Source organism: Mastomys coucha, chromosome X (assembly GCF_008632895.1).
Source record: "Mastomys coucha isolate ucsf_1 chromosome X, UCSF_Mcou_1, whole genome shotgun sequence".
Lineage (NCBI taxonomy): Eukaryota > Metazoa > Chordata > Mammalia > Rodentia > Muridae > Mastomys > Mastomys coucha.
This window is the reverse complement of record NC_045030.1, coordinates 726,432-740,410: the sequence shown is the minus strand read 5'-3', so window position 1 is coordinate 740,410 and position 13,979 is coordinate 726,432. Positions and strand designations below refer to the sequence as shown.

At 39.4% G+C, this 13,979-nt stretch overlaps 1 pseudogene; it reads right to left on the bottom strand.

Moving 5' to 3' along the window:
* Positions 1–10,742: 10,742 nt before the first annotated feature.
* On the bottom strand, positions 10,743–11,115 carry LOC116091542 (annotated as a pseudogene).
* Positions 11,116–13,979: the final 2,864 nt, after the last annotated feature.

Here is a 13,979-nt window from a genome sequence, read left to right as displayed (position 1 = left end):
AGGAAATGCAAAAAAGAAAGAAAAAAGAAAAAATATATATTCTGGGCTTTTGGGCTGGGTTTCTTCTTCTTCCTCTATTCCTATTCTTGGATTTGGTCTTTTCATGGAGTCTCAGGTTTCCTAGATATTTTGTGCCAGGAGTTTTTTAGGTGTAATCTTCTCTTTGGTCAAGGTATACATTGAATCTATAATGTCTCCAGTATCTGAGATTCTCTCCTCCATCTTATGGTTTATGTTTGAGTTCATAACATTTTCATTTCCATGCTCCCCTCAATTTGAGTTTTCTTTATTGATTCTATTTCCACTTTCAGGTCTTTAACTGTTTAATTCATTTCCTTCCACCATTTGATGGTGTTTTCATAGATTTCTTAAAAGGATTTATTCATTTCCTCTTTAAGAACCTCAATCATATCCATATAGCTATTAAAATGTCCTTACATTGTTTTTTAGCTGTGGTCCATTTCTCATGGCCTATCATAGTAGGGTTGTTCCTCTCTCATGGAAATATTGTCCTGGCTATTATTGACTATGCTTTTACATTGGTGTCTAGGCATCTGTGTTTTAGGTGGTTGTAATTCTCAGTGTTGATAAGTAGTTTTGTCTTTTGGGGGTGAGTGTTTTGTTCCTTGATTTCTGTTGCCCTCTCTAGTTCTTAGGAGAGTATGGTGGCCTGGTAGGAAAGTCTTCTAGTATCCTGGCAGATGGGTGCACTGGAATTTTGGAGGAAATATATTTCTTGGTATTGGGAACTGACAGAGATGAGGATAAGCTAAAAGGGGGAATGAGGTTTTCCACAGGAAAGCAGGGTTTTCCACCAGGATCCACTCAGTACCCTTGGAACGGGGGCAGCATATAAGGAGAGGCCTCCATAGTTTGCTGCTACAGATCTGGAGATGAGATGGAGGGACTGGATTTGGAAGAGAGGTATGAGATTGAAGATCTGAAGCTTACCTACTTGCCTTACTGGCCTACTTGCTTCTCTGACAGACTTGGTTTGAGAGTTCCCAGGAAATGGCTGCCTGAGTTAGGGGCTGGAGAAACAGAAGGAGGGGTGAGGAAGGTTGAAGGAGAAAATATGAGTGATCTGCTGAAGATGAGGGCAGAGAGGTTGTGGAGGCAACTACAGAAGACTGCTCTGCTACAGAGCTTGAGATGAGACTGGGGAATTGGATATGAAGGAAGAGAGGGAGACGTGCTGATCTGCATTTAGTTCATGCCTGTTGGACTTTGGGGGCTGGGATAAAGTGCTGAATAACACGAGGGAAGCTTGGAGAGGAAGGTCTGTGGGATCCACTCTAGAGGAGGGAAGGGATGCTTTGGTAGGAAGCTTGCTACAGAGCTAGGGGTGAAAATGTAGGACTCCATTTGGTGGAAGAGGGAGAGATAAAGCTCTACAGTTACCCTACCTGTTTCTTTGGCTGGGGTAAAAAACCCTTTTTAATAAACATTTGAAATCTGAGATTTTTTTTCTATTCATGAGTAATTCCTAAATGTTTATTTGTGGCTATATTGAACATTATTTTTTCCTGTGAGAATGATTTCTCATACATACAACTCATCTAGGCATAAAACACCCTACAGAGAATAAAATGATGGCTTGGAGCAGGGCAAGTGTAAGATTATAACTATTGAATGGAGCACACTGCTTTTTTGAAAATGAAGAAAATTCCAAATGCAGGTGCACAACAGTGGGGAAGGGAGAAGTATTAGTGGTCTTTGTTTTTCAAAACTGTTTCTGGAAGCTTTGTTCTGTTTTTGAAAGCAAAATCACTGTGGGGCCTTTCCAAATGCCAGCAAATGCTTTGAACTCAAACTTCACAGCCTACTGACCACACCTGATAGTGTGCTGACATTGAAAACAGCATGAGCAGTCCCACCCTGTCCATTTCCCATGTTAAATACTTCCAGATGCTGTCTGTGCTTGTGGGGATGTTGTATGGATGTCAAGTGCAAGAAAATCTCTTTCCAACAGTCTGCTCTATCCTGTTTCTGAAACCAAGATTCATTTCTATATTTTTGGACTCAATTAGGTGCAAGAGTCCAATGATGGAGGCCACGTTGGAGACTCTACGAAGCTGTACTGTCTAGCCAGTGTCCTACTTCAATTGCCTAATAATTTTAAACATTTTGTGTGTAAAGGCAGTATGCCATTCATATTTTAGAACTGCATGTCATTATTACACTGCTCCAGTCCCAAAAGGATTTCAGGTGTCATAAACTTACTGATGACAGTGTACTGTGTCTGAAATGGCTAATCTGAAATCAATACAGAAATATAAGTAGATAGTCACATGGATTTCCAAGACAGGCCTTTGTACTCAATGGAATTTTAAAAAGTGCCTGAATCTACGAACACTAGGTCTAATAACCAAGGTTGATGCTCTAAGTTGTTATTAATCTGCTGCATCCAAAGAAACTCTTCCTTCTATAAAGTGCCTTGGTCATGGTATTTTATCACAATATAAAATTAATTGATAAAATTAAATGTATAGAAAAGGTATGACAATGTTACGGAATCCTCTTATACCCTGTCCCTATATCATCTCATAATAACATCTGGCATCTACAAAAGTATGCTTAAAGCTAACCATTATTGACACATTACCATTTATTAAAGTGTGTGCTTTATACATATTTCTGAGATTAGTTATGTTTCCTTTGGCTTCATTTAGCTGTGAAGGGTTCGGAGATTTCCTTGCTTGTTGCTGATGATTTTGACAGTGATGAAGCACACGTGGCAAGCATGTGTCCTAGTAATATGGCTTATCACTTTGAAGCACCTGACTCCTTGCTCACTTGTCCGAAGTATGTTAAGTTGTTCCACTCTAACGCAATTTTTCACCACTACTCTTTTTTATTCTGCACTCTTTAGAAGGAATTCTGTAGTTTCCTAAGGGAATAGTATCTACAGAAATTATTTAAGTTCTTATCCACATGAAACTTACATATTATCTCCCATGTATGTGCATATTGAATCATTTATTTTATCAGTATTGTCCCATAAACACTTATTTTTATATTTTATACATTAGTGTCAGTATTCTGTATGGTTAAATCACATAATAATATACTTCCCAGAAATTTTCCCAATTACTATGTGGTAGATGATTATATGGCAGTTTTATTTTCCAATGAGAAGTAACTTGTTTAAGAAAACTGTAGTGCTTTTGTACTGTTTCTATTGTATTTAACCTCGTGATCTGAACTCCTGTGCCATTATGTAGATCTCGATGACTTCACTTCACACCTGGAGTTGTTAAGATTCTTATTTGTATTTTTCCTTTCTCAGAGTTCAGAAGTTTCCAGCCACTACTCTTTAGACTTTTTTCAGGTTTCTCTGGTATTTTTCCTTTTGTGACTTCCATAATACGTGTTTGGTGTGTTTGAGATGGTTCTACAAAGCCACTAGCTTCCTTTCATTATTTTTATTTATATTTTACTAAATAAATAATATATTGTGTAATATAATAAAAATAAAATATTTATTTTTATTACTTATTTTGCTTTCTGCCTCTTAGATTTTAAAAAAATTAAGCTGCCTCATGTTCAAGTCCACTTATCCTTTGGCTTGCTCAAATCAAAAGATCACTCATTAACTTTTTATAGCATTCCTATATATTTTAGACACACAAATTGCTTTTTTCTCTTTTACAGTTTCTCTTTGTTAATATCTCCCATTTTCAGGAAAAATCATTATTTTCATTCACATCAGGTCTTCTACTATTTGATCATTTTAAAAACAGCTTATTTGAAGTTGCTATGTCAGATAGATGTATGGGCATTTGTAATGTTTATTCATTTTACAGTGATACCTCACGATTTTCACTAGAAAATGACCACTTTAATATTCTTAAATGGCTAATCTGGAAGTCAAATCCTCCAATATCACTGAATAAGTACATGGTTTTTATTAGTTCATAGAGAATTTTATACAATGTGTGTTGATAATACTCACCCCCTCTGCCTCTCCCCAGAGCTATCTTTTCTTCCCCATGCAATTAACTTTGTGTACTCTTTTCCTCACTCATTAAGCCCATTTTGTGCTGCAAATATATTCTTGGATGTATGGCCATCCACAGGAGCAGTGTTCAAGATTATCTTCTATAATATAGTGGTGGTGTGCTGGTTTGGACGAGAATGTTTCTCATAGGCTCAAATGCTTGGCCACTTGATCCTCAGCTACTTTTGAGAGTTTAAAGATGAGCACCATTTCCAGTTTTCTTTCTCCACTTTAGGCTTGTGGTTCCAGGTGTGATCTCTCAGCTACTCCAGCTGATATGCCTGCTGCCTGCTGTCAGCTGCCCACTGCCCCTGCCTGCTACCCACTGCCTTAAGCCTAGTATTCTAGGTGTATCAGTAGGTGTTGGACACCCCACAGCCACTAATTCTCTACATTTTGACCAATTGTGGATCTCTATAATAGTTTCTCTCTGTTGCAAAACAAAGCTTCTTTGACGAGGGGTAAAAGCTATACTTATGAGTATGAGCTTAAGCATTTAGGAGGCTAGCAATAGTAGGTTCTCTTCTCTGGTCTGTGAGCCAAGGGTGAGTGGTTGGCTAGATTTCAAGCACCTGGAATGAGTGCCTTCTGTTTGGTAAATCCTAAGTCCTTAGAGAGTTGTTATCCCACAGATAAACGATACACTGTTGTTTCATTGTGACTCTCTTGCCAGTTCAATCTTTGTGATTCACAGGGTATATAGCTGGGTTATATTACTCATTGCTCCTCTCCCTCAGCAGGTTGTATAGTGCCTTCTAATATTATAAGAGCTAATCCTCATGGAAGACTCCCAGATCAATTCCAATCTGATTCTCCAGAGTCCTGTGTTCAAAGTGTGTGGTATCTTTATCAATGGGCTCTTACCTTCAAGTTCTGGGAGGCAAAAAGAACAATAGCATTACTGTATATTGCTTTGAGAGTCTCATGCACACCTTGACCAATAACTTGAAAGGAAGTTTCCCACGTCTGTCTCTGGGGCTTTTGTTAGATTATGGCTCCTTGGGGAGCATTATCACTCCAAGTGGCATTTATAACATCATTTAAAATACATATCTATGCATATGCATATGCATATGTATGTCATTTTAGGTAAATATAAAAACAATGTGATTCTACATTTACATTAAAAAACATTCTAACTATTTGCTATAAATAACTTAGTCCTTTAGAACTAGAATTATAGACAGTTATGAGCTGCCATGTGAGTGCTAGAAATGGAACCAGGTCCTCAATGTGAGCCGTAAGTGACCTTAACCACTGAGCTGTCTCTTCAGCCTATATTATATATCTGTACACTATTCAAATTGCAATTTAGAATTTATCTTCCAAGATTGTTTTACTACATTAAAAATAATTTGGAGTATTTTTAAAGTATTGCCTAAACATAAAATTAGAAAGAAAATTCTTCCTCAGATTTTTTTTTTGTGGATTTCCTCATAAAAAATAAAAACAACCTTTGTTCTTCTTTGTCTCAGAAGATGTGCATTTGAAGACATGGATTTTGAAGACATGACTTTGAAGGTATGACCTCATTGCTAAGAATGTGTGTGTGTGTGTGTGTGTGTGTGTGTGTGTTGGTTTGCCTGTATATTGAAGCAAGAAGTTCATGCCAGGAGTCTTCATCAATTGCTTTCTAAATTTGTTGTTTTGAGACAGGTTCTGTTTAAATATCCCTAGCTGTCCTGGAATTCACTATGTAGATCATCCTGGCTTGGAATTCACAGAGATCTGCCTTTAACTGAGCTCAGAGATTTTATTGATCCAGCCTCACTGATGAAGCTCTTGGTATCCTCCTATCTTTACCTCTCAGTGCTATTTTGTCTTACTATAAATTAATATGTTTTCATCCATTTCATTTATTCCTTGATAATTTTAGATACATAAGAAGTGTATTTTTGTCCTCAAAATATTTGATAGGCTAAGTAGAATCAGATCTAAGCAAGTATAGCTTAAGTTTGAGTATTAGAGTTCTTTTGAAACTCTTTATAGGGAATTTTTCCTGCTTCCTCTGCACAGCCTTCTAGGAGTTTTTGCTCCCCTGGATCTTATACTTTTGGCCCTTCAGTGAGAAAGCCAGTATTCTTTCTCGTAGTGTTTCACTTTCTGACACAAGAATACACAGCAGAAAGAATGGATTGATACAGGTTTACTTCACCCTCTGGGAACTATAGCTCCACCAACTGAGTAAGACTTTCTCCTTCCCCTTTGAATTTTGGTTCTTGGACTTTTGCCTTTTCATCCACAGCATTTCCTGGGTTTGTAGCATATGAGAAGAAGAGAGTGTGGAAGGAAAGAAACTTTTAAAACATTTTTTATTTATTTACATTTCAAATGTTATCCCCCTTCCTAGTTTCCCCTCCGCAAACCCCAATCCCATCATCCCTCCCCACTGCTTATGAGGGTGCTCCACAACCTAGCCACCCACTTCCACCTCACTGCCCTAGCATTCCCCTATGCAGGGACATTGAGTCTACACAGGACCAAGGGCCTCCTCTCCCACTAATGTCCGATAAGGCAATCCTTTGTTCATATGCAGCTGGAGCCATGGGTCCCTCCATGTGTACTCTTGGTTGGTGGTTTAATTCCTGGGAGCTCTGGGAGGTCTGGTTGGTTGATATTGTTGTTCTTCCTATGGGGCTGCAAACCCCTTCAGCTCCTTCAGTCCTTGCCCTAACTTATCCATTGGGGTCCCTGCATTCAGTCCGATGGTTGGCTGCGTGCATCCGCATCTGTATTGGTCAGGCTCTGGCAGAACCTCTCAGGGAACAGCCATACCAGGCTCCTGTCAGCAAGCACTTTTTGGGATCAGCAATAGTATCTGGGTTTGGTGTCTGCAAATGGGGTGGATCTCTAGGTGGGGCATTTTCTGGATAGCCTTTCCTTCAGTCTCTGCTCCACTCTTTGTCTCTGCATTTCCTTTAGATAGGAGCAATTCTGGGTTAATATTTGGGGGATGGTGGCCCCATCCCTCAACTGGGGACCTTGCCTAACCTTTGGATATGTCTTTACAGGTTCTCTCTCCCCTTTGTTGGGTATTTCAACTAATGTCATCCCCACTGGGTCCTGGGAGCCTCTTGCTTTCCTAGCATCTGGGACTTTCTGGTGGCTACCCCTAGTTCCCCATTCCCCATTGCTACACACCTCTGTTCAAATTCCTGACCCCCCCCGTCCCATCCCATACTTGATCCTGCCTCTCTTTTTTCCCCTTCCCCTCCTCTCTTCCTCCCAATTCCCTCCCACCCTCTACCTCCTGTGATTAGTGATTATTTTGTTCCCCCTTCTAAGTAGGATTGAAGCATCCATACTTTGACCTTATTTTTTTTAAGCTTCATATGGTCTGTGAGTTGTATTGTGGGTATTCCTAATGTCTACTTATCAGTGAGTACATACCATGTGTGTTCTTTTGTGACTGGATTACCTCACTCAGGATATTTTCTAGTTCCATCCATTTGCCTGCAAATTTAATGAGTGAAGAAACATTTTATACTCCCTCTGATTACAAGAATCACTTCTCCTAATGTTCCAGGCTAGTACTCCTCTAGCTCTTATTTGTATTTAGCAACTGAGAGTATTCAGTTTGGAACCCCAAGAAGACTAGAATGTACCCATACTTAGCCCCTAGAGGGCTTCCTATTTTACTTAAAATAAAACCAACTCTTTGGTTGGCTTAGGCTAACCCTGCCTGCCATGTTACTATGATCCCTGTCTAGCTTTTCCAACTAAGCTACAACTGCCTATCACTAATCCTAACCCCATAGATCTTCTTTCAGTTTTTCAAGTTTGGCAAACAAGCTTGATTTCCCTACAGAGGTTTATATTTGTTGGACTACAGTTTGAGGCTTCTTCCCTCCAAGATCTGTGCATGGTTGGTCACATTCATATTCCTTAGGTCTTGGCTCAAATGCCATCCCCTCAGTGCTTTCTGGACCACTAAAATACTGACACCCTTTCTATCACTTTTGTTCCACTACCATCAGAGCACTAACTACTTTCTAAAGGTATCTAGTCCACAAAATTGCTCCCTTGTGTATTTGCCCTTTATCACTAAACCTGAAAGCAAGGACCTTGTCTTTATTGTTCACTGTTATATTCATTCTCGGTGCTGATTAGCAGAGATTTTTGGATTTTAGATTTTAGCTACTTAAGCTGCTGAAGTAGGAGAGTGACTTGAACCCAAAGGGTTGTGGCTAGCCTAGGCAATATAGTAATATCTAGTCTAAATAAAAATACAAGGTCTTTTTATCCACAGTACATTCTAAAACAAAAATTTCCAGTGAATGGATATTTTCCATCTTATGTCTATGTGGATATATTGAAAATATAAGTAGGTTTTATAAAAGTCTATGTTTAAGAAGGATGTATATATTATATTAAAAGTGATTCAACAACATCACCTCAGGAGACACTTGATTGCACTGAATAATTTTGTGTAATGCAGAACAGTTTGCATCCAATTCACTTTGTGCTGAAGCTATAGCTTTGTACATATTTATTTTGTCTTTGCTTCATCTTTTTATTTCTTTGGGGTTTTCATATATCATTTTCAAAAAGCACTTCTTAACTGAAGTCATAATATTTATTAGATTACTTGATTATTTCATGCTTTTCCCTCAAGAATATGAGCACCAGAATAGCTATTTTGTTTACTGTTATATTTTCATTTTCTAGAATGAGCACCTGAAGAGTGTTTGCTAAGCAAATGCACGATATTTAATTTCTTCAATTGCCTCATGCAGAGATGGTAATAGTTAGGTCATTTTTGGGCAAGAGCAGTGGAGCTACATTATGGTGTGAGCACTAGAGGGCAAATTAGAGCCCCTCAGCAGCAGGGCGGAGTCGCAGCATTACCTTGACGTTAACTTCAAGTCTGTCTTCCAGCAAAACTTCAAATTTACCATAAAGTTAAAGATGCCATAGTTAAAACTACAAAAGGTATAGCTGAGATTGACAAGTGCCGGCACCACTGCAAGATAATGAATCTCCTCAAGGGTGTTTTTAAGTAGGGTATAGAAGAGAAACATCAATCATAAAAATGTCATTACTGAAGTTTAGGAGTTAGAGGACTTAGGTGTCACTTTGTAGACAAAGAGAACAATTTTTAAATGAATAGGGAGAATCATATGTGGGTGTGTTTTTGTCACCAAAAGTGAGCATACCTCTGTTCATAGCCATTGTTATTGTTTGATTTGTTGCTGACTCCCTGAATATGCTAATTACAGCTCTGTAATTCTTTTTTAATTTAAAAATTGTCATGCACTATATTTTGAACATGTTTTCCCCTTCCCTCCAATTCCTCCCAGGTCATTCCTACCTCCCTCCTCCTCAAGTTCACACACACACTCTCTCTCTTGAAAAAATAACTCTGTGAAATAAAAATCTAAACAAACTAGCAAAAGACCAATAGGATATATATATATATATATATATATATATATATATATATATATATATACCCAAATAAAACAAAATCAAACAAAAATTTCCACAAAGATACATGGTATTCATTTTGTGTTGACCAACTACTCCTAGGCATAGGGACTGTCCTGAAGTGTGGTTTCTATACCCGGTGACACTCCCTTTCCCAGCAGATATCAACTACAAAAAGCTTCATGGTTAGGGGTGGGACCCAGTGTCCACATCCCCTTCTCAGTTGTGAGATTTTATCTGTCTTGAGCCTGTGCAGATTTAGTACATGCTGCCACAGTCTCTGTGAATTCATATGTTTATCTCTCCTGTTGTGACTAGAAGATGCAGTTTCCTTTGAGTCCTCTGGCTATTAAATCTGTCCTCTTCATCTGTCTTCCTCTTCTGCAGAGATCCCTGACACCTGAGGGGATGGATTTAATGAGGATATCCCATTTAGGGCTCAGTACTCCCAAGTCCCTCATTTTCTCCACTTGTGGGTATTTGAGTTAAGTGCCATCTACTGCAAGAAGCCTTTCTGAGGTGGGTTGAGCTGTGCACTGATCTATGGGTGCAGCAGTATATCATTAGGAGTCATTTTGTTGCTATGATTCTCTAGCGGAATGATAGTATTTGTTTTTTCCCTAGGCCTATGACCCATCTAATCTCATGTCAAGTAGGCTTTATGTCACTGGACTAAATTCCAATTTAAAAAGTGAATAGTCTGTTACTCCCATAAAGGCCACCATTTTTGGTGGGGAATTCAGTCACAGAAGTAGAAAGGATACTGTTATGGACTGAATATTTTATTTAAATTTATATGTCCGAGCTCCCTGCTTCCCATACTGTGACAGTATTGGCAAATAGAGACTTTGAGAAGTAATTAGAAACAGGTTAGATCATGATGATAGAGAACTCAGGATGGAGTTAGTGGCCTTATTATAGAAGGGATGGAACAAAAGGGAAGACAAGGGGAAATTCATATTGCTTTTAGGAAGTATGGCCTCTGGTTGAGTAGTAGTTCTCAATATTTGAGTAGTAGTTCTCAATATTCCTAATACTATAACCCTTTGATACAGTTCTGCATGTAGTGATGCCCAACCATAAAATTATTTTTTTAACACACTAAAGCTTTATTACAAAAGGAGTTAACTACTAGAGAGGCCCCTCTCCAGTCTTTCTCTGTGTCCTCTTCCTTCCCAATATAGACCTCCAGGAAATCAAGGGTCCATTATAGAAGAGGTGTCTGGGAAAATGAAATGTGGTAATATCTTTCCCAACATTTCTCCAAATCCTTTTAGGTGCTGTTGAGGATCTTGTGGTAGTAGAGGCAGAAACTTTAGCTCTTGTCTTCAAGATCCTCCATGTCTACGTCCTGGGGAGCTTTTATCTTCTTTTGTTGTCTGGGCTGTGGCTGACTAGTCCTGGTTGACTTGGAGGGGACTTCCACCTCCATGACTGCTATTTCTTTCTGGGCAAGTTGGATCTGCTGCAAGAGTTTCCTGTGCTTCTTCCCAGATAGCATGATGTTGGCACGAGCACTGGATGCCCGCTTCTTGAGGTGGTGCCTCGTAGTCAGCCCTTCATCTATCACAGCCCCGACCACCTGGCGCTTCTTAACACCTCGCCCTGCTTAACACCCTGTGGTGCTTGAACAACTTCTTCTTCAGCTCCCTCTGGGGACGATTGATCTTTCCTCCAGGAGGAGCCATTGCTACACTCAGTGGCTCACTCCAGGCATAAAATTATTTTTGTTGCTACTTCACAACCGTAATATTGCTACTGTTATGAATTGTAATGTAAATATATGATATACAGGATAGCTGATATGCAACCCCCATAACCTTCATAATGGTTGTGACCCACAGATTGAGAGCCACTGTACGAGAGCATGATGTACTTACCATGGGCAGCACTCTTAAAGAAAACTAATTCTTCCTTTACTGGTATATATTGATTGCTAATATCTCTGTGGCAGTTTAAATGAGAACGGCCCCCATACGTTCATATGTTTAAATATTTGGTCCCCAGTTGGTAGAACTGTTTGGGAAGGATTAAGAGGTGTGGTCTTATGGGAGGAGCTGTGTCACTGGAAGTGAGCTTTGAGGTTTCAAAATTCCATTCTATTTGCAATTAGCTTATTCTGCCTTCTACTTGCTGATAAGGATTTAAATAATCAACTATTGCTCCAGTGCCATGCCTGCTATGTTGCCATGCTTCCTGCCACGATAATCATGGTCTCTGTGAGCTGTAAGCATTAAATAAGCTTTTTCTTGTATAAGCTGCCTTGTCATCCAATCACAGCAATAGAATAGTAACTAAGGCAAGCTCTTTGCTAAAGTTGATTTTTATAAAAATAACTTTTATTTCATTGATTTTTATGTTTACCATTAAGTTGGTATCACTGAATTCTAATTATTGTAACATCACAATTTGACATTACAGAGTTTGAACCTTCTCAACTATTCTCTTTATCAACTTTATTCTATATAAACTTGGTCCCTTGGATTTTCTTATACTTTAAGGATTCCTTTGTTAATTTCTGCAAAGAAACAAGCTAATGCTATTATAGGATTTCCATTAAATCACTTTGGAGAATATTAGCATACTAACAATATTACATTTTCCCCAGTAAGTTGAATTCTCTCTTTAAAAAATTCTTTAAGAACTTCATACAGCATATTTTGATCACATTCTTTCTCCTTTTTCATCTCCTCCCACATCACTCTCCACCTTCCTGCCCACACCAATTTATATTCTTTCTCTTTAAAACAAACAAACAAACATGGAGTCCTAATCATGTTCACCAGCTATTCATGGGTATGAGGTGTACCCTAGAGTGTGGTTGATACACCTAGTGTCACTCCACTGGGGGGAAAAACTATTTTTCCATATTTCAGGTGGTATTAATTACAAATAAATTCTTGGCTAGTGATAAGAACTTGGTACCTACTTCTACTCCTCTATCCTGGGATTTTGTTGGAAACTTGAGCTCATGCCAATCTTGTGTATGCTGATGTGGTCTTTATGTGAATTGGTCTTGTTGTGTCTGGAAAACTGTTTCTTTGAAGTCATCTATCACTTGTGGCTCTTACAATCTTTCCACCCTCTCTGCCATATAAATTCCTGATCCTTGAGAAAAGGAATGTGATATAAACATATCATTTAGGGCCAAGCACACAAAAATCTCTCACTTTCTTCATGTTATCTATTTTTAGATCTTTGTGTTAACTATCATCTACTGCAAAAAGATGCTTCTCTGGTGAGGAATGAATGAGGCACTGATCTATAGTAGTATGTTAGTAGGAGCCTTTTTATTGATAATTTAGGAGATAATAGTAATGAGTTTTCCCCAGGGCTCATGACATGTTAGGTTGAGGCTCTTGGCTTCATTAACAGCCTCAGGTATGTATGGGTTCATGATCCAAATCTCAAAATCCATCAAAAAAATTTTGTAACTCTTGTAACTTTCATACATACACCTATTGCACCAGTAGCCATATCTTGTAGGCAAGTCACTGTTGTAGGTAGGTCATACAGTTTGTAGTTAGGTGAAACTGACCAAGGAATATTTTTCCCTCCAGTAATATGCATAATGCCTTGCACCACTATGAACCTTAGCCAGTAGAGCCAAAGCTTCCAGTTGAGTATCAGCTAGGTCCCTCCATGCTTGATAGCATAAGTACAAGATGTCTTCTGCAATAGGGTCTTACTGTCAGATTGTGAAAGATAATTCATATCACTGGCATTAGTCTGCAATCTTTGTGGTGAAGGGTCTTTGGACCCATTTGGCCAATTTGATTTAAAACATATATATAACCCTCTAGCTGGCAGGCAAAGGCTTCACAAGTGGTAGGGCAGCTGGGACAGGATCCTTTCTACCTCTGTGTACACCTAGTAGTGACTGCTGCAGATCCACAGCCCTCTCTGCACCTTCCCTGCAAGCAGAGAGCTTGCCTCAGGGAGTGCTCTAACCCAAGGACTAGGGTGAGATCGCCATTTTTTTGTTTTGTTTTGCTTTTGTTTGTTTGTTTGTTTTTCGAGACAGGGTTTCTCTGTATAGCCCTGGCTGTCCTGGAACTCACTCTGTAGACCAGGCTGGCCTCAACCTCAGAAATCTGCCTGCCTCTGCCTCCCAAGTGCTGGGATTAAAGCGTGAGATCGCCATTTTCAATCTGGTGATTGTCTAAAGCTGGACCAGCTGGGAGACACAAGTCTCACAAGTGGCAGGGCAGCCGGGACAGGATCCTCTCTACCTCAGACTACACCTAGGAGGGACAGCAGATCCACAGCCCTCTCTGCACTTTTCCTGTAAGGGGAGATCCTGTCTCCAGGGTATGCTCTGACCCCAGGACTCAGGAGGGATGACTGATCCACAGCCATCTGCTCCCAGGTTTTACCAGAGGAGAGCTGATCTCCCAGAAGTGCTGATACAGGCTTACAGACCCACGGGAGGAACAAGCTCCAGCCAGAGACAGCAACTACATCTAACACCAGAGATCAACAGTTGGTGAAAGGCAAATGCAAGAATCTTACCAACAGAAACCAAGACTACTTGGCTTCATCAGAACCTAGT